Genomic DNA, 21,197 nt, shown 5'->3' on the forward strand with positions numbered 1-21,197 from the left:
TGGTGAGTGCCTGAGGAACTGCTAGATGCTCTATGATGTCATTTCCCATACAAAGGGACTTCAATGCATACTAGAGGGTAATTCTCTTGAATGGATGGGTGAACTAGTGGGTGAAGATGGCTTCTCTTTGTTTAATTCACCAACTACTACTTGATCAAATAAGTAAAGCCAAATAAAAGCACATCTGGTAGAAATTGGACATGAATGTTCGCAAGATGTGTTTGAATCTCACTTGCAGCAGCTGGCAGTGGGCAGGAGAGTGCAGGTCAGCAACTCAAGGACACTCCTGAATCTGTTCTGGAGGTAGCCCCATGCTCATGGTACTGATAGCCTTTGCTGTGGCACTCAGGTCTTCTCCAAAATCCAGCAGGCTCGCATCCCCATACCTTAGCATTTTTCAACGTTTTCTTCATAAGACTTGAAAGTTGGGGAGTGTGCTTGTTTGAGTAGGTATGGCCCCGATAGACTCATGGGGCTCATCACGCTTGACTCATCATGCTTGACTCATAAGAAGTGGCACTATTAGAGGTATGACCTTGTTAGAGTAGTGTGGCCTTGTTGAAGTATGTCACTGTGGAGGTTGACTTTGAGGTCTCCTATGCTCAAGGTACACCTAGTATTGTGGCCCACAGTCTCTTTTTGCTGCCGTTAGATCAAGATGTAGAACTCACAGCTCCTTCTCCAGCACCATGTTTGCCTACATTCACCATGTTTTCTGCCACGATGATAATGGACTAAACTTCTGAACTGTAAGCAAGCCCCAATTAAGTATCTTTTATAAGAGTTGCTATGATAATGGTGTCTCTTCACAGCAATAAAAACCAAATTAAGACAGGGTTTTTTTTCCAGCTTTTTGGTGATTACTGAGCCAACCAATGAAAATGCACCTGAAGCCTTGTGTCCTGCTTGAGATAAGGTTTCAGACATCTTCTTGTAGGCAGAGGTTGCTGTCCCTTGGTGATGTTCTGCTTGAATTCCTAAAGTGAGCTGATCCCAAGTTTCCAAATGGCCTCTGGTAGATGCTTCTCTTTTGCTGACAACACTTGAAATAGAGTCTAATTTTCCCTCCACTTTAGCAAGTTCCCATCTCAACTGTCTTACTCCTGTTTTGAGAGGGTCTTTGGGGGCACTGAGCATGGCCACAGTGTCCTCTCTTTCCTCATCCACTGACTCTGTCTTCAGCAGATTCTCTTCCCTCAGTCCACGTCTTGAACCACGACCACTCTATATTAAGCTTAAGCTTAATGCTGAATTTCTACTAATTTTACTGAACTGTGCCCAATAGTGAATGAGTTCATTGTGGGGTGGAAATGTGAAGATTCTTCTAAGCCTCCCAAGGACTTAGGCTGTTCATTTACAAACTCTGCTTGGGCTATGAGAATGGTCCAAGTAATATAACAATTGAGGATTACCAGAGCCAACTCAAAGTGGACATAAAGACACTATTCATTTCTTTGATAATATCATTGTGACTCTAGGAACATAGTTTCCAAGCTATTATCCTGCTCCTAATTAAAAATATTGCTTATTTTTTTTCATGTGTTTTGAGTGTTTTGCCTGCATGTATGTCTGTGTACCACATGCAAGCTTGTTACCTTGGGGGCCAGAAGAAGAAATCAGGTCCCTTGGAACTGGAGTTACAAGTGGTTGTAAGTTGTCATGTGGGTTCAGGAATTGAACCCAGGCTGGTCCTCTAGAAGAGCAGCTAGTGGTCTTAACCACTGAGCTATCTCTCCAGCCCTCCTCTTTTAATTTTAGCTCTAGCCACTGTTTGTATGATTTGCACCTGTGGTGAGGATTCTTCCTTAAAACACACACACACACACACACACACACCAAACACAACAGGCAGATATTAAGAGTTAATTGTCATGCCAGGCTCCATGTTCTATGTGGTTATCCTGGGGGTTATCCTGGGCTACTCTTTGTAGACTTCCACTGCATTTTTGAAGCACAACGTGTGGAGTGTAGATCGATGTGCTTCTTAAATTGCTCTTCTGCATGACACAATCACTGTCTCTTTCTTCCACTAGCCTGGGAAGTCCCTGAGGTCCTTGTAATGTTAAGCACAAGAGGACCTCAGATCTATCTTCCTTTTATGTGTGACTTGCAGCAAGTTGATAAAATAGAAGGACTTCTTAGGCAAGCAGAGCAATGCTCTCCTGGTGTGGTGGAGTCTGAGCAGGACAGGGAGTTTCTGCCTTCCATTTGGGTCTAGAACAGGAAATGTACTCTCCCCACACTGACTCTGGTTTCCAAGAGAGTCCATGAGTTAGACGATAGTTCTAAATGTCGTTCCTCACGTGCTTTGGGCCTATGTGTTGGGTACCTTGTGCCAATGTCTCTCCTCATTTTTTTTTTTTTTAATCACGAACTCACCTAAAACAAGTATATTTTTGTCACCTGCCATTTCACTCCTTATGGCTACAGTGGAAGCTGCTAAAATAATACTAATTATAGGAATAATAATAGCTGTCATTTGTTGGCCATCTGCTACATTCTAATAAGTCGCTAAGAGCTTTAAGCACACTGACTTATTTATTCTCCACAACAGTTACTTTGCCATAGACACTCATGTTGGGCAGAATTGCCCTTGGGGACACTTTCCATGCAGTTCTTACTTGTGTGAGGGGACTCTACCTCCGGAACACCCAGCTTTGTTCTTCTCTGTCTCCAGCAGATGTGTCAGCCAATCAGAATCTTGTGCTGGATTCTTTGGGCATCAGTCAGGAGAGAGGGAAGAAACAAGGGATAGAAGAACCCACCATGCAGCTTACAACAGCATCTGGACAGATGTCTTACTATTGTCAGGGCTGAAAGAACTTGCAACTACCGTTGGATTTCTATGTGTGCACATCTTTGTGTCTGTAGATGCTAATCAACTATTCTTTTACTTGAATTCTGTTGCTTATAGCCATACCTCATCATAACAAGAATTCCTGCCGTTACCTCTCCAATGCTGGGATCTCTCGATGTGTGCTACTATGTCCAATAGTGTTTTTCCTTTTCCTTTCCTCTTTCTTCCTTCCTTCCTTCCTTCCTTCCTTCCTTCCTTCCTTCCTTCCTTCCTTCCTTCCTTTCTTTCTTTCCCCTTAGGTTTATTTATTTATTTTATGTATGTGAGTATACTGTTTCTTGTCTTTGACATACCAGAAGATGGCTTTGGATCTCATTACAAAATGGTTGTGAGCCACCATGTGGTTGCTGGGAATTGAATTCATGACCTCTGCAAGAGTAGCCAGTGCTCTTAACCATGAGCCATCCATCTCTCCCCAGCTCCCTTTTAAAGACAGGATTTTGCTATGTATCCCAGGCTGACTTCAAACTCTTGGTAATCCTCCAATCTCAGTTTTCTGAGTGTTGGAATTATAGGTATGTGCTACCACATCTGGCTTGGAGTTGTTCCTGAAAACTTTAAGAGATGTGGTCTAGCTGGAGGGAGCATTCCATTAAGGGGAAGGCCTATGGGTCTATATCTTTCCCTGACTCCTTTGTGTATCAATTTTTCTGTGTCCTGACAACTATGATATGAGTGGCTTTTCTTTACCACAGCCTCCCAAACACAATGCACAGGAGCCTCTGAAACTGAGAGAAAAGCAAAAGTTCCTCCCTTAAGTTGTAAGGTGTTTATCATAGCAACAGTAAAGTAACTATTAGATTGCTACCATCCCTATTCTATAGAAGAACAGACTGGAACTCAGAAAAATTAACTTTATCAAGGTTGTATATGAACATGTAGCAGGGCTGGGGCTCAATGTAAGGTCTCAGAATCCATTCTTCCCATGGGCAACTGTCGAGTAAAGAAAGGGACTCTAACTCTGCCTCATTTCTGTCAGATATGGGAAGAATGATCTCACAGCCTGCTCTGCAGAAAAGACCCTAGCAGAACTGACTTTACTTTCTTGAGATGATTGTAATACCATTTGTTTAATCCTTTTCACCCATCTTAACATAGCAAAGTATCTGAAACTTGAGAGTCATTTTTAATTTAACACCATTTTTTGTTTGCTTCTTGAAATCTATAGCTCCAACTAAACCAAACCGAAATCAAAAGGAACCAACGGCATAAAACTATTGTTAGTTGAAGTCCAAGACAGAAAGCAGCCACCAAAACCAATGACAGATGAACTCTATGCATTTATTAGTAAAAGATAACACATGTGCTTATAGGCTGTCGCCTGGAGACTTGAGGTGTGGCTGTGGCCAACTGGTTAAAAGGTCAGTTTATAAATGGCAGCAGGTGAAGGATGGGCAACAAAAGCTATTGCTTCTTGTGGGTCCAAGAGGGATAGCATTTGTGCAGGTATCTATGGATGAAATTCTGCAGCACTGGTTTTGAGAAGTCAGAGCCAAGTGGGCACTCGCACTGACACAAGCTCCCACTTGTTCCTGGAATTTGTCAGTTTCTGTTCCATGTGTTGTATGTTTTTATTCCTAAGGAAAATTTTGATAGAGATGGCTTTAACTGGAGTTTATATGTGTGAAAACTGGCATTCAGAAAACCCATCAGAGGCCAGAGAGATGGTTCAACCATTAAGAATACTAGTTGCTCTTCCAGAGGACCTGGGTTCAATTCCAAGCACTTACACAGTTGCGCACAACTGCCTATAACTCCCGATCTAGGGATCTGACACCCTTTTCTGGTCTCTTCTGGTTTTGCATGCATGTGCTTCATCAACACACGTATGGGCAAAACACTCAACTCCATAAAAAACCACTTAATGTCGCCAGTTGCTGAATATAGGGAGGGGTAAGCAGGACATGAACTTGTCCTGTACTCGAGAGCTTTAGCCTACAGCCTCAGGCTGCTTCCCTTCTCTCTCTGTTCCTGTTAGTGATCCAGAAGAACTCTAGTGGTCAAAGCTTGAAAGCTGGGTAGACTTGGTGTCACATTTCTTCTTACTGCTGGGTAAACAGATGAACTTCCCTGAGCATCAGATTCTGTTTGTCAGGAGGTCGTTTAAAGACGTTTAAGGATGATAAGGTTGTAACCGCATGAGGTATGACAAAGCGGGGCACCTGCTCACAACAGGTTGATGCTGCTGTTGATTTTTTCCCTTGTAGGCTCATGGGTGTCTAGTGTTTGTCTGCCTGGCATCTGCAGTACTGCACAGCTTCCTTCTAACTCCAGGGTCTTCAAGCTGCCATTGTAACTCCCAGGCGCTCCCAGCCCTCTCTTGTGTTAATGCTGATCTCTTGTGTACTGCCCAGAACACGCATGCACATGAGATTGTATTAGCACTATACAAAAATTCACGTGACAGAAAACATCATACAAATTTAAGAAATCTGTCTTTGAATAGAAACTGAAAAGTGGAGTGGACTTGTGTAGTTGGTCTCTGTGAGAGCCAGGCTCAAAGCCCACAGCTAGTACCTGGTTTCCCTGCTTCATCTTTCTCTTCTTTAGAGGTATGTGTGTGTATGTGTGTGCGTGTGTGCACATGTGTGTCTAAGGCATGCACACATTTTTAATACTTCTGACATTGGTATAATCTTTCTACAATTATTTAATATTTCTATTATTTTTGAGGCTAAAATATAATTGTTTTCCCTCTCCTTTTCCTCCTGCTAGCCCCTCCCATATGTCCTCTTGTGCTCTCTCAAATTCATGACCTCTTTGTCTTTAATTCCTGATAACACACACACACACACACACACACACACACACACACAACCTACTGAGTCCACACAATGTTACTTGCACGTATATGATTTCAGGGCTGGGGCCTCTTCCCTGGGGAAGGTGATCTCTCCCACTCTTCCCATTGTTTAGTCTTTGTCTAGTTCTTTGTAGGATTGAGGCCACAGGATCTCCCTTTTCCATGTAACATATCTCTTGACGTGATCTTTGTTCAGATCTTGTTTAGGCAGCCATGCTGGTGAGAATTCATGCTAGTAGCTTCTCTGACATTTCTAGGAAACACAATCTCACAGCAAACTTCCTCTTCCTCTGGCTCGTATTATTTCTTTGTAAGTCAGCACACAAGATAATGGCTCTCACTGGCTTTTCCACACCTATGGCATCATTATACTCTGCCCCACTCCCTTCCTACATGATGAGTTTGCATCAAGGGAAGCTTACGAAGCAGAAGGATGAGCGGTGATAGGCCAGAGGTTGTCTTTGTTTCTATTCAGCTTTAGCCTACATGGTTAGACTCTGACTCGAGATCTCTCTAGCAGCTTCACTTAAGTTTAATTTGAATTAAATGAGGGTATCTCCTTATTGGTTTAAATACCTCCAGAAAGCTCACACTCTGAAACAATAGAAATTATCATGTACCTCCTCATCTATATTAAAGGCAGAGATTTAACATACATCACTGTGGTATTGGGAGCTCTGGGAGGCTGGCATGACACTCCATACTTTTGGATTTCCCATGATTGTTTTGTAAACAACAACAACAACATCCAAGTTCCAATGATATGTGTTTCAATTAAAGGACCCAGAAATTCTGAGACTAACCACATCAGAAATAAAGGTGAAGCCTTGTTAGTCTTTGATCTCTTTTGAAAATACAAAAGAGTTAGATATCTCCATGCTTTCAGACTTACGACTGATAAAAGGCAATGACCAAATGCCATTTTCCTACCCTGTACCCGACTGGGGACACCCCATGACAGTAGTCTCTGGTATAAACTTTGGCAGGATTTGCTGTATCAACATGAGCAAAGATGTTCTTGTTTCTTGCACCATCATCTTCAAAATATGAAAGAAAGCAGAAAGTGTCCTTGCTGCTCAGAATTCGGCTTTTCTCGATGAACAATACTGTTTCCTTGGGAATTTACTCCTCCCACTGAAACAGTGTCCTAGAGATGAAGACAATGACCATGGAGAAGGGAGGGAACATTGTCAGCATCCCACAAAACTGCTTGAGGTAGGCAGTGACTCTGAAATGTCTGCTTTCTGGCACCCAGGGAGTAGCATTGCTTAGGAGCTTAAGAAAGAGGGATATTGTGGGACTGGAGAGATGCCTCAGTGGCTAAGAACAATTTTTCTTCCAGAGGATTCGATTCTCAGCATTCATATGGTACCATCCATGGTACTCCAGTTCCAGAGGATCCAGCATACTTTTCTTACTTCCATAGGCACCAGACATGAACATGATACACAGATATACATACAGGCAAAACACTCATAAACATCAAGTAAATATATCTGAAAAAAGAAAAGGAGGCACATTGCTATATGAAAAGGGGCAAGTTAAAAGGTATACATATTTAATGTGCTATTTTTTCCCCTTGAAATATTGCTACTTTATTGACAGGTACCTCCACCATTATAGAAGATGAAATTCTGTGGAGTTATATCCTTGATGTAGCTTCTAAATACTGTTCATGGTAGAGTGGTCCTGGAAACCCCTGAGACACTGACTAGGCTGAGGACTTTGACCTCAGAAAAATCCACTTAGATAATGATAAATCTCATTTTAACTTTAGGGGGCAACTTATGTATGACCTCAGGCTCATTGGTGCCAAATTTTAAGAAGTAGACAGTTGATGCTCATATTATGGGGGAATAGAGTTTGTGTTATATTGGAATTAATAATGAGCCTTTCATTTTTATAACTATAGGCATTTTATCAAGTAGAAAAGTTGATTGCAACATTCTAGAGTGATATAAGCTCATAAAAGATGTTTCCACTTTCCTCCCCCTGACCACTACCTCCCAAGGGATGCTTGAATTTGGTCAACTAGTAATTCATGTACAGTAGTTGTTAACAACAGAATTTCTGTGAGTTGTTGGTCTAGTGACTCATTTTGCTCTCCAAATACACATAACTTTTGCTGTTGTTGGTTGTGTACCAGAAGTAGAGAGTAAGATTCTATTTCTGAGGGTATCACACATATTTGTAGGATACAGAGAAATCAAGCTAGGACTAAGGTCGGGGCTTCTTCCTGGTGGCCAGCCCACGTAGTGTTGGAAGGGGCTCGTGAGCTGCTGGGAGAGAAAATTCAACCATTTTACTCAGTCATAGACTTTGCGTTCTACACTACCAATCTGCACTGCAAGCTGTGGCCCACTTGTGCAATAGTGGTACGTCTTTTATGGAGGTAACTAAGTCCTTTCTGATTGGATTTAAAAGTGGGATGGTCCTAAGCCCTAGCAGGGAGCTGATGTTGTGCTAAACGGACACACTATGACCAAACTGTTTTCTAAATATTTACATCCATACGTATCACTTAATGCCTTAGTCAGTTACAGCAGAGGCTCATAACTGATCAGAGTGCTGAGAAGTGACTGTTGTGTAACCTTAAACGGTACATGTATATCACTCCCTGCAAGGTCCAAGGAACACTGTGGGTGAGGGCATGGAAAGAATATAAGAGCCAGGGGAAGGGGCAGGATGCTGTGGATGGTGTCTTTCAGGCATGACAAAGCTGATGCACTTAAACTGACTGCAGCTGCAATGACCCACACAGGAGTGGGCCAGCATGCTATCATAGGGTATGGAGGGGCTTGGATGGTGCTGTGAAACTGCAACCCATCCTTGCATGCCAGAGGATTTCTAGGCAGATAATGATTGTTGTGGAAGAAAAAAAAAACATTTTATTTTTCAGGTGCTGATGTCTTGCTTCTGTAAACAATCTTTCTCATAAGATCCCGTGAGTGATTATAATGAAACCGGTTGGGTCACCCTCTCCCAGTATAAAAGAATAACCAGTTATATGAAAGACAGTGAGCAGGAGAGGAAGGTGAGACAAAGAGAGGGTGATGGGGGATGGATAGGATCAAAACACGGTGTATACGTGCATGAAACCATATGAAGCTATTCTGTATCACTGATATATGCTAGTAAAAAGTATATTTTAAAAAGCATTGTAGACTTTGTTGTTAGAATGTCATGCCAGAAGGAACAAGTTCAGAATTCTGACTCTTACCTGGGACAGACAGGGCAGGATAAGCTTAAATCTTACATACAAACATTCATTTGTATGTTAACTGTGCCTTCCCTAGAATGGGGTAAACATAGGACATCAGGGCAAGCTGTTATGAGACTCATCTGTTTTAAAGGAAAAGCAGTTTAATGGCTCTGACACTAATTGCCACGACCATAAAGGGCTAGGTGGCAAAATGGTTATTAGAAACATGTTCTGTTGGCCATTTTGGGGGTGGTGGTGGGATTTTATAGGGACAGTAGAAATGTCAGGTAAGGTTTATGGCCCGGGGTGATTACAACAGCAACCACCTGACATCTGTACTCTCCACACACTCTTCTCAGAGCTAAAAGACTGTTTATTTCCACCAGGACTGAAATTCTATTGTATGACCAAGCTGAAAAACACCTAGTGGAATCCCTTAATGAAAGGGGAGTCTTGGAAACAAACAGTGATGGATTTCTTTTTCTCTACTCAAAATTTGTTGAAAAGGCCATGTTTCCCAATTTCGAGGCTCTTTTCCAATCTTATTTCTAAGAGTAGAACTTGCCTTGTAGCTAGTTTACGGATTTTTCAGCCAGACCAGAGCAAAGAACACCCTCACAGGCCTTCTGAAAAATCAAGACTTTTGCTAAGCCCAGTGTGCTTGTGTGCATCGTTCTCTCTGTGTATGTGCATTTGGTTTTATTTGTGTGTGTGTGTACATGTGTGTGTGTGTCTGTACATGTGTGTACCTATTTTTTACCCAGTCATCTTAGGGCTGAGAAAAAACACTGAGACATAACAGCACGGAAGTCCATTTGTTACTGGACTTGCCACTCCGCCTGCACAATGGCTCTCAAGGGAGCCCTAACAAGGTGCTGCAGAGTCCAAGTCCCCTCTTTGCCCCCAAACAATTCTGGAGACACTAATTTGAAACCGTTATATCACCCTCACCCTCAGGCTCAGCGTGACATCCCCTCCCCCATTCATCTCTGGGCACATCAGGAATGTGGGTAAAGGAAGCAGAAAAATGGATAGATTGATAGCCTTGGGATCACATGGCTCTTCATAGGCGCTAGATATCATGTCAATTATTTGTCAGCCAGAGATATCATTGCAGGCAAAATCACATTAAGAGGAGCCTAGAAAATGAAAGGTTATAAATTCCAATCCAGTCTCATCGCTGGCAGCTTTGGAATTCAGTGCCAGCTCCTCAGGGGTGTCTGGCTTTCTTCTGGGGTGTCTCCCAGGTGGAAAGGGCCCTGTGAATGTAAACATAATGCTCTCATTTCTAAAAGTTTCCTTGTAGTTCCGGAGTTTTGACGGGTCTGAAACACACTTTTCTCCCAGTCAGCTCCTTAGTGAGGCATTTCCTACAGTTCTAGATGATACCAAAAATGACTGGCTGAGAAGATGGCAAATGCCACGAATTAAATATAGCCTAACACGGCACCTCAGAATGCCTGGCAGACAGAATGTGGGGGCGCAGGCTCTGCTGCCAGGCGGTGACTCAACCTCTCCCGGCCTGTCTCCTCATTTTGTGAGTGAGACATCAATTCTAATGCTTGCTGTGGGGATTGAATTCATTTGTCTACATTGCACAGTTACAGTGGCCAGACATTAGGGAGCTGCCCGTTTCTTAATACCATACATTCAAAGTCTCTGTGGGTCTGGGTGAAGCTGACTGTCTGGCTACTTTTATGTCAACTTGACACAAGCTGGAGTCATCAGAGAGGAGGGAGCCTCAGTTGAGAAAATGCCTCCATAAGATCAGGTTGTCAGCAAACCTGTAGGGTATCTTCTTAGTTATTGATGCGGGAGAGGCCACCCCTTTGCTGGTGGTCCTGGGTTCTATAAGAAATCAGGCTGAGCAAGCAGATAAGCAGCACCCCTCGATGGTGTCTGTGTTAGCTGCTGCCTCCAGGTTCCTGCCCTGCTTGGATTCTGTCCTCACTTATTTAGATGTTGGATTGTGATGTGGAAGGGTTCCTGTTAGTATTCTGTCTAAACTCCACCTCCACAGTTATCTGGCAACACCAAGGTATGCTCCTCCCAACAAGTTACCTGGCAACAGCCAGGTAGGCGTTCCCACTATAAAAGGGGCTGCTTGCCTCCTCCTCTCTCTCTTATTCTCTTACTCTCTTACCTCTAGCCTCTCTCTGTCTCCTTGCCCTTCTTCCTTCCCTTCCCTTCCCCCTCTCTCCACGTGGTCATGGTTGGCCTCCACTTCTCTCCTCTCTCTCTCTCCTCTTTCTCTACCATCTTCTCCCATTTCTCTCCCCACCTTTGCCCTCTGCCCTGAATAAACCCCCTTCCCTTTGGAACCGTTTGGTCTGGTGTTGTCTGTTCTAAGCTACGCTCCGAAGTCTAACAGTTCCACCCCAACTTGCTTTTGGTTATGGTGTTTCATTCATCACAGAGGTGGAAACCCTAACTAAGACACTGATACTTGGCCAGTTCTATGCTATAGTAGCTGGTACCCCCTGGAAGCTGGTCCAAAAGGTGTCACATGACCTTCTTTGTCTCATTCCTAAAACTTCATGTGATTAATTCCATCTATTCCCTCAACAAAATGCTAGCCCAGCTACTGTGGATCCATTGGGCTGTGAAGCATGTGTGCATATAGAAGCAGCTGCCTGGATATAAGATGAACCCTGTTCTCCAGTTGTTCATGTTCTGGTGGGCAGGGCAGAGAGCAGGCATACAAGGCCAGGCCTGGGAGCAGTGGGTATTATGAAGGTGGTGAGTCAGGGCAGGTTGGGAGGAGGGGTGGAGTGAGAGGATCTGAGCTGATAGTGAAGCTCGGGTGGAAAAAGGACTCAGTTCACATAAAGAGTGTTCTGGAGCATCAGGGCTACTGTGGGAAGAGGAGAGGGTCAGGAGACTGGTGTGAGGTGACCCGAGAGATGCACAGTCTGGGACTTAAACATCTGAGGGATGCAGACTGTATTCAAAGTGTATGCAAAGGTTTTTTTTTTAATTTTGCAAAGATTTCAAAATCTCTCGCTATTAATTTCCCCACATTTTTATATTACTTCAGCTTTTTTTTTTAGACTTTCAAAGCAGGCATAATTTGTCAAAAGTTAAAAAGGAAAACCATTTTTTTTCATGCTGAATGATATTACATTTAACTTAAAAATTATAAAACTTGAATATCAAGAGTTAAAGTTGTTGAGGGAGGCTCACATTTATTTGTGGGTCCCAAAATAGCCCTGAGGTCTAAAATAAGAAAATATCGCCTGTATAAACTATTGCAAAACTCTTACTTCAAAAGTAGTTTTGTTTTTTTGAGACAGGTTTGCTCTTTGTAGCCCTTGCTGTCCTGGAACTTGATCTGTAGACCAGGCTGGCCTTGAACTCAGAGATCTGCTTGTCTCTGCCTCCTCAGTGTTTTGAAGGTAGATTAAAGGTATATATCACCATGCAGCCTAAAATAATAAATATTTTGCAATGTACATAATTTTATTTATACCCAGAAGCAGTTTTACATCATTCAGAAACTGGCGTGACTTTTAGAAATGACAATGAAAGTAGCCTTTTCTTCAGAAACCAGAGCTTATACCAGGAAGATGAAGCTTGAAGCCTGGTCCCCTGTGTAGAGGTCAGAGGGGAGGATGAGTACTTGGCAAGTTGTGGTTGGTCATGTGGCTGGACAGGTAGGTCGGGGGAATGACAGACAGAAAAACTAGAACTCCATTGCAGTGGAGGCTCAACCCAAGGGAAACCTGCAGCAGGAAGGTGTTGGACTGAGAAGCCAGAGAGCTTGCAGTGAGATCACAGACTAGGGGTGGCTATGGGTGCAACATGGGGGAGAGATAAGGCATAGGGCACAGAGACCAAAAGCATCACTTTTTTGGCCAGAGACTGGCTATTGCAAGGAGTAATCAGAGCATAGGGAGCACTGAGTAAAAGATGTCAGGTGATTTGGGTGGTGGCAGTGGCTCACACCTATGGGACTGCGTAAGGGTATTCTGGGTCATAGCTGGGCAGTCGCCTAGAACCCGAGACTCTGCGTGAGAACCGGTAGGAGTTCGGTATGCCCCAAGAACCCAGGGTCCTGAAAAGCAGTCTAGTCTCCTAAAAACTCAGTCACGTAGGCCGGCCATTACAGCCCCTGCCAAAGTGCACAGGTAGAGGGCGTGACTAGAGGCCTCAGGCTCTAGGGATTTATATACTAATGAAGGCCAGAGGGCATAGCAAATTAAGCATGCCTCCCCAGATCCTTCCCCTTTCTCCCTCCCTATAGAACTTGGGACTGCCCTGAGTTTTATGGGTGTACTTCCAGATCCATCCACCATCCACCATGACAGTAAACCTTTTGGAACCAAGGACTTCCTCGTGTCATTGGGGCCTGCTGCCACCAAAGCCTCCAGGTCGCTGGAACATTAGATGTTCCTCCCGCATGTGGGACCTGCTGGGACTCCACAGCTGCGGCCCTCTAATTTTTCCCCCCACACACCTTTAATCTCAGCACAGGAGGAAGTGGTAGGTGATTTCTGAGTTCAAGACCAGACTGGTCTATAAGTTTCAGGATAGTCAGGGCTACACAGAAAAACCCTGTCTCAATAACAAAACAAAACACAACACAACAAACAAACAAAACAAATAAACAACAACAAAACAAACCAAAACACCCAAAAAGCAAAACAAAACAAAAAATGTCAGGTGATTTATAAACATCTCTTGTGGCCAGCTGGTATCCAGGATCAACCCAAGATTCTAGCAAAACAATTTATTTTAGTTCTGGAAATGCTGTAGTTTTGGGAGATTGTCACCTGTTAACCAAAAAGGAGGGATGTTACAAAATGCCAGGGTTATGGCTAAAAATGGTAGGGGATTGTTTTCATCCCTGTTGTAGAAAGGAGATGATGGGGAAATTGGTGATAGTCCTTAAATCAAGAAATGATGTTGGCGGCTGGGTGGTGGTGGCACACGCCTTTAATCCCAGCACTTGGGAGGCAGAGGCAGGTGGATTTCTGAGTTCAAGGCCAGCCTGGTCTACAGAGTGAGTTCCAGGACAGCCAGGACTACACAGAGAAACCTTGTCTCGAAAAACCAAAAAAAAAAAAAAAAATGATGTTGGCTTAGACTGGAGTGGTATGAACGGGAATAGTGTGAAATGGATGGAGCCAGGAGTTTTTTTCAAGAGGCTCAGTCAAAACTTACAGACACATTGATAATCTTGCTACCCACAATGCATCAGCCTGCCTGCCTTGGATGCTTTCTTGCAGGTTGTGCATCTCTTGTGAGCCCCAACTCTTTTTCATCTGGGCTCCCCTTATTCCATGTGTTCTTCACAAGAGCTGGGTAATTCTGAGCAGGGAACGGTATTATTTTTAGAGCTTTATATTGGCAGCCACCTGAAAGACCCAACCTGTGCTAGTCCTTTAAAGAACTATGGAAAAACTTCTGGAACCATTATCATGCTAATGTTCATCGTGAGGAGAACACCATTATGCTTATATGAGCAGAGACATTCTCTTTCTGCTCTCCCCAGGCTTTCTCACGGGACCGTGTTTCCTGGAATAGCATGGTGGTAACTCAAAACAGGGTTGTTAGGAGCTCACATGCACTGAACATGCTGCCTAACATCTTGAAAGCTAATTTTCTATGTGTGAAAAATGGGAAACTACTTTCTAGGGCACTTAGGAAGATTCCAGGAGGCTTTGTGTGGGATCTGGCAGATGCACAGCCAATCGAAAGTAAATTGGCTCATACTGCAATCGCTACGCCTACTATTGTTTTTATTGACTTGAAGAAGTCTTGCATCTATTAAAATGGAACGGTGCACATGGGTCCTGGTGGTTTGCCTTTTTCAGATGCTTATAGACTCAAGTAGTATTAAAAACGTTGATAGGCATGCCCACCAATCTCTTGATGTAATGGTGACAAACCTTTTTAGAGGATAGCCAACCATTTCTAGTGGTCTATCAGACATGGTGAGCTTACTTATGTAAGAGAACTTTGGAGTCATCTGCCTTAAAGCCTCCCCTGTAAACACATTTCTTCTTCGCCATCCTAGCCCTGTGCTCAGGCTCCTGAAATCTCTTTGATGTGTTCACTGATGATGTTTTCAGATGGTCATTGGTTATTAGGCTTTCCTATAGTCAAAGGATTTCCAAGCCTGGAATATTCTATTCTGTATTCCAGACATGACTCTCAGACTCAGACACTCTTCTTCATAGTCATCTCATCTTCTTGACACCTTTGTGAGAGTACACTGCCTCAAAAGAGAGTTTGTGAGTGGCTATCATGAGTGAGAACATTCTTTCATGTATTGAACTGCAGCAGACTTTATTCAACCTCTATTGGTTTAATATTGTTGACTTGTGAGGCCAAAAGAATGTTATACTGTATTCTTTCCTACCCCTCCCTCTGTCCTCTTCTCTCCTCTTCCATTCCTTCTCTCTATGGTAAGGAAAGGGAAGGGGATATCAATTCAGCATAAAGAGAGATTTGCCTGGGCTTTGGGGTCATGGGTGTGTTGAATTCTAGTTGAGTCCAATATGTGAATCACTGATATGAGCACACACTTTGGTCATTGGCGCCCTACCTGTACTCTTCAAGTTTGACTTTATATTTATTTTTTGTTAGCTGCATCCTGGAGTTCATAGGAGGTAGAAGATCTGATTTTCAGAATTCTCTTTGAGATGTAGAGTCAGGGAAAAGGAAATTGCAGCAAAAAGCAGGAACCTGGACCAGTCACTGCAAAAGAGATATTGAGTATGGACCCAATGTAGATGAGGATCTTTGGAAGGAATTTCTTCGCTATTCTGATAGAGCTTATCTGTTACCCACTTCATATAAGCCATTCTCTCCATCAAGTTGTTAGTCTGATCAGGGCAGGGAAGCAGAGGATTAGGTCTGCACAAGGAGGTACTGATGGGTTCTAACTTCATAAATTAAGAAAATAGTCTATATGCTGTGATGGTTAATATTGACAGTCACTTTGACAGGATCTAGAATCTCCTAGGAGAAAATCCTCTGGCCATGACTGAGATGGATTATCCAACTAGGTTGACTGAAGTAGGAGTATATAGGCTGATAATGGGTGGGGTCCCCTCAGGCTCAGCCTGCCTCAGGCTCCTGCGCCATGTTTTTTTACCATGGTGAACTGTGAGACAAATTAAACCTTTCCTTAGGAACAAAAGGTGCTGCCATGTTCAGTGAGGAAATTATGGGATGTGAATTGGGATATTCCATGGTTGGCAAAGACTTGTAACCATAGGGAAATATGCTGTGGTTTTCAGACCAACTGAAAGGTATTTTACTTCTCCCACATTGCTGTGTAGATTTAGAATTGAATCACTTTTCCGGTGGTAGTGTTGTTCTACGTCAGAAAACAAACTCTCCAATCTCAGTTTAGTCCCTTAAAACATTATTATTTCTATTTAAGTGCGTATGTTTGGGTGCTCACAGAGTCCTGAAGAGGATGTTGGATCCTCAGGAGCTGGAATTATAGCTCCTGAGCCACTCTATGTGGGTGCTGGGAACTGAACTTAAGTCCTCTGGAAAAGCAGCAAGTGCTCTTCATCACTGAGGCATCTTTCTAGGTTCTATTTTTGTTTTTTAAAGTAGGGATGGCAGTATCTATGCCATTGACTTATGGTGACTGTGATGGAATCTGACATGTAGCTACTGTTTACTGAGCAGTTAACAGTAGTGAGACATGGTCTGACAGAACGCTGAGAGTTCATTTCATGAAAGTAGTTTCCTTTTTCTCTCATTGGCAGCATATAGGTAAAGCCAATAAAAGTTAAGGTTGTGAATCACACAGTAGTCTATTTGGAATGGGAGCTCTATCTTAGCTTCCTCCTACCCCCTCTGGACCAGAACCAGTATTCTCTAAATTGACTCTATACCTCAAGGCACCCAGTGCTCTTACATTCATCTTTGCTCATTGCTTGGACATCAGAGGATCTGCCTGGAGCTGATCGTGGTGACCTAAATTCAGACTCTGTCTACCTATAAGGTCGAGAAAGACAGATGACTTCAGTCTCCTGAAACTGTTATTAGAAAGAGTGTATACTAACCTATCAAGTGACTATAGGGAAGAGAAAGAGAGAGAGAGAGAGAGAGAGAGAGAGAGGTGTGCCCTGAGGAGAGAGGGGGCATGACTTAAGAGGAGAGTCATGATGGATTAGCTTGTCCTGGTGAACAAAGATCTGAGCCTGGGGCATGCTGGCTGCTGGGAATTCAGCCCAGATGTCGAATGACTCACACAGTGGCTGTTCAGTTTGAGTCTGTGACATTTGTACATTTGATGGGATTTTATGAGACATTTTACAGCACACACTTCTCTGCCACTGTTTAGAGAGATGACCTCATGAGAGCCAACCTTCTCTCTAGTTCCATTTTATGAGATGGATCCTTGCCAAAAAAAAAAAAAGCTCTTTGAGCCGGGAGCAAAGCTCAGTGGTACAGTGCCTGCCTAGTGAGTGTGAGTCCCACCACTGTTTGTTCTCCAAAGCTGCCAGAAAAATAAGGTGGTTTTCTGTTGGTTTATCTGCCCACTTAGTTTCCCTAACATTCTACAGATGCAGGCCAGCCTCAGGTAGGAGGCTTGAACCTGGCTTCTAAAAGGGACCACATAGTTGAAGGGATTCTTTGGTCTTTTGGGGGCAAGAAGCATGAGTGACAGAGCTGAGACTGTTCTGGAATACTTAGGTACTTGAGGTCTGCCTGTTTGTTTCTGAGTTCTTTGTGGGTTGTTAAGAGTTTGGGAGTAAGATGTAATTTATGTCCTATCTTCATGTCTTCTCGACTGTTATTTGGGGCAAGCTAGGAATCTTCCTGAACCTGCTTTCCCATCTGTAGAATGGTGTGGGAAAAAAGGCCAAAGCGGAGGAATCCCGGAGGCTTTCCACACCAGTGGGTCAGGTCCCACAATCAGGAGAAAGGTCTGGAGTTCTAAAGGCTGGAGGCTTTTCGATGGCAGACTCCAATGACATGAGAAAGTCCTTGGTTCCAAAAGGTTTATTGTCATGGCAGGTGGTGGATGGATCTGGATGTACCCCCCTGAAACCCAGGGCAGACCTGAGTTAAATAGCGAAGGAGAAAGGAAGAGGATCTGGGGAAGAATGTTTAATTGGCTCTGCCCTCTGGCCTTCATTAGTATGTAAATATCTAGGGCCTGAGGCCTGTAGTCACACCCTCTAACTGTGCACTTTGGGAGGGGCTGTAATGGTCTACGTGACTGAACAATGTAAGTCCATGGAGACTAGACTGCGTGTCAGGACCCTGGGTTCTGGGGACATGGCCGAACACCTGCTGTTTCTCTCTTGGAGTCTCGGGGTTCCATGCCCAGCCATGAACCAAGATACCCTTATGCAGTTCCACAGAATGGGACTAGCAACGTGATTTTGTAGGTTTGCTGCGCTGGTTTTTGCAGTATTTAGTAGTGCCTGGCACAGAGTAAACCCTTCAGGACTGACACTCGTCATTTTCGTGTACTGGTGAGCAGTTGGCTCGTTTCCCTGGTTATGCATAATTTCTTTCTTTGTCCGTATCACTTTCTGCTTCTATTTCTTCTCCAGCCCTTAAAGGGAAGAAGAATCCCCCGGTCCACAGTTTAAACATGTGTGCTGCACTGGATTCAGTCCAGTGGTGTAAGATGGTAGCAGCTCTCCCAGCCTTAGTCTCTTTTGTTCACATTCATCATGAAAGAAGACTGTATGTAAGCAAGCATGGTGGCTCATGCCTATAATCTTATTAATTTTCATTGATAGTATCCTATTTTATGAGAGAACACAGTGTTTTACGACTGACAGTATTTGTTCTATTTTTTAGTAGTGTTTACAGGTTTGTAAATTTGTTTCCTGGTATCCACAGCCATTCTTTTTTGAGTATGTACTTAGAGGTGTGTTATAGAACAAGAGTCCATTGTGTGTTTATGTACATAAAAGTATATTACCATATGTATAGTATGATTACAAATACTATATACATATTTGCATACTAGCACATTGCAGATGTAAATATATTCTATGTTATCATGATATATAGTATACCATTATGAATATTATATATAATATTTGCATATTTAGGAAGTTATAGTTTTAAAATGTCCAAAATGTTTTATTCTAGTAAGAATAGAAAAAGGTATTTCAAAGTGGTGGCCTCAGAGTCTCACCAGCAGCGTGTGGAAGTTCAGCTGTTGATGTCTTCTCCTGTCCTTATTAATGTCAATCCTTCACATTTCATTCAGTTTTGTGGCTGCCCCATCCTGCTTACCTTTTCCTCACTGCCAAGTGGAACACATTTCTCACTTTATTGACTTTGAATATTGTCTTTAAAGTCCTTTACCCATTTTCCTTCCTGGGTTCCTTTAAAGAAATATGATTAATAGGTGGGATGCCAGGCCTCTTCCATGGCCATCGCCGACCTGGAGTTGGTGGCGGGTGGCTAGACACAGCAGGCAGCTAGGGGCCAAGGTCAGGCCACCGAGCAGGAAGTGGCTGCAGTCAAGCTCAAGCACCTGGCTGGTTGGGCTCGGTTGAGGTCCATCGATGAAAGTTTTGGGAGAGAAAACTCTTCCCTGGAGTGTTACAGCTCAGTAAGACAGGTACTTTCAGATGGTCTTTGGTAAAATAACTCATGCGTTTTATTCCCTGTGGACAGGGACCTTATAAACATTTGAAGGTGGGGTGGGATCTAGAGGCAGATGCTTTTTATTGGCTTGGTCTGAGATGTTAGGGATGCCTCATCTGCATGTGGAAGGACTTCAGGTGTTGGCCCTAAGTCAATGATTACCACAGTTCTCTCCATGGGGTGTCTCGGTCACATATTCCAAGACAGGAACCTTGTTAGGAGTAGATTTAAATGCCTACCATTCTCAATCATGAGACTTGCACAGGCTTCCTGAATCTGCTTGACCTTGCCAGGCTTTTTGACTGGTGGCACAATCCACTGCCCTACAGGAATATTGTCTTTCATGGAATTGTGCTCCCTCATCTGGAGTCACTGCCGGAATCTTATACCTCTGCTGGACTCCTCTCTGTTGCTTTGTGTGGGCATCCCCTTCATATAAGGATCCTCTGCTTAGCTAACATGTTCATGCTATAGCCTCTTCATGTAATTCCTCATGCAGAGGCCACCATGAACTAATAGCTAATGCTTGTTATATCAAGTGACATCTTGGTGTTAGACTTTTTATTTCCATACCTAGAGTTCTGTCCTCACCTTGAACTTACCTGGCTCATCACATATCCAAGATTCACCTCCCCACACCCCTCTGCTGTTCAGTCTCCACCTCATTTCAGAGTCACCACTGAGTAACTCAGCTGTCAGTCAAGGCATCTCGCTTAGCTTCTCTTTTGTTGTTCTCATGAAACCAGTCCATCAGTCATATTGATTGTACCTTTTCTATTTTCTCTCCATACCCAGTTCAGAGTTTATCGTTTCTGGGTCACTGATGATTAGCAGTTTCCTCTGAGACTGAAACATTCCATCCTGCAGGGAAGTTCATTAAGATAAAAAGTAAACAAAATAGTTTCAACAACTTCCTGAAGCTGACCAGATTCTCTAGCTCCCTTCCCCGGTCCCTAAGAGTATACAATAAAGACTGCTGGGAGTCACTCTCAGACAAACCAAGCTGCAGACTCTCAGAGCAGCTGAACTGCTCTGGAAAACTATAGACCACACAGCCTGGAAGAAGCAGGGGTAAGCTGAACTGCCTACAAGAAACAGTGACTCAATGAGCTGCCTGGAAGAGGGCCAGACCAACTGAACCACACCAGAAAGGAACACTCTCCAACCTGTGGAGCTGCCTGCTGCCTGCTCTCTGAAGCTTCCTAGCTTTTGTGAGCTGTCACCTATGCTAGGATGCACTTTGGTAATGCCACTGCCTTTGAGTCATTTCTGCATTTGTAAGTGACCCCTCGAGAAATTCCTCTAAGAAACCCTAGTAAAACTCACTGGTTCACTGTGTTAGACTTGGTCTGTCATCAATCCTCTATCTGGGGTGTATAAACCTTTGTTTGTTTCTCCTCAGGAGCAGTGTCATCAAGCAGCCACTTTCACACCTTCCTAAAGTACGCTCGCTGTCTTCAGTCTTGTCCCCTTCAATGGTTTCATTTATACAGTTGCCAGAGAGATCCTCAAAGATGCAATACCAGCTATATCAACATTCCCTGCCTGTCTGCCATTTCAGTCACTGTGTGTGTCAGGTCCAGACAGTTCTCTGCACTCCGACCTCGTGTTTTCACCAGCACCAGAGCCTAGCTGATCTGAGATGTCCCTTACAGCTCAACCAGCTTGCAGTGCTGATGTATTTTCTTACCTGGTTGTCCCCTGTCATCCCTTTGGATTTAACCCTCTTTTCTCCCCTGCAGAAGAGT

General features: G+C 43.5%; 1 pseudogene; it reads right to left on the reverse strand.

Annotated features, from left to right (window-relative positions):
• Positions 1 to 274: 274 nt before the first annotated feature.
• Positions 275 to 19,812, reverse strand: LOC114629138 (annotated as a pseudogene).
• Positions 19,813 to 21,197: the final 1,385 nt, after the last annotated feature.

This window comes from Grammomys surdaster, unplaced genomic scaffold (genome assembly GCF_004785775.1).
Source record: "Grammomys surdaster isolate TR1022 unplaced genomic scaffold, NIH_TR_1.0 278, whole genome shotgun sequence".
Classification (NCBI taxonomy): Eukaryota; Metazoa; Chordata; class Mammalia; order Rodentia; family Muridae; genus Grammomys; species Grammomys surdaster.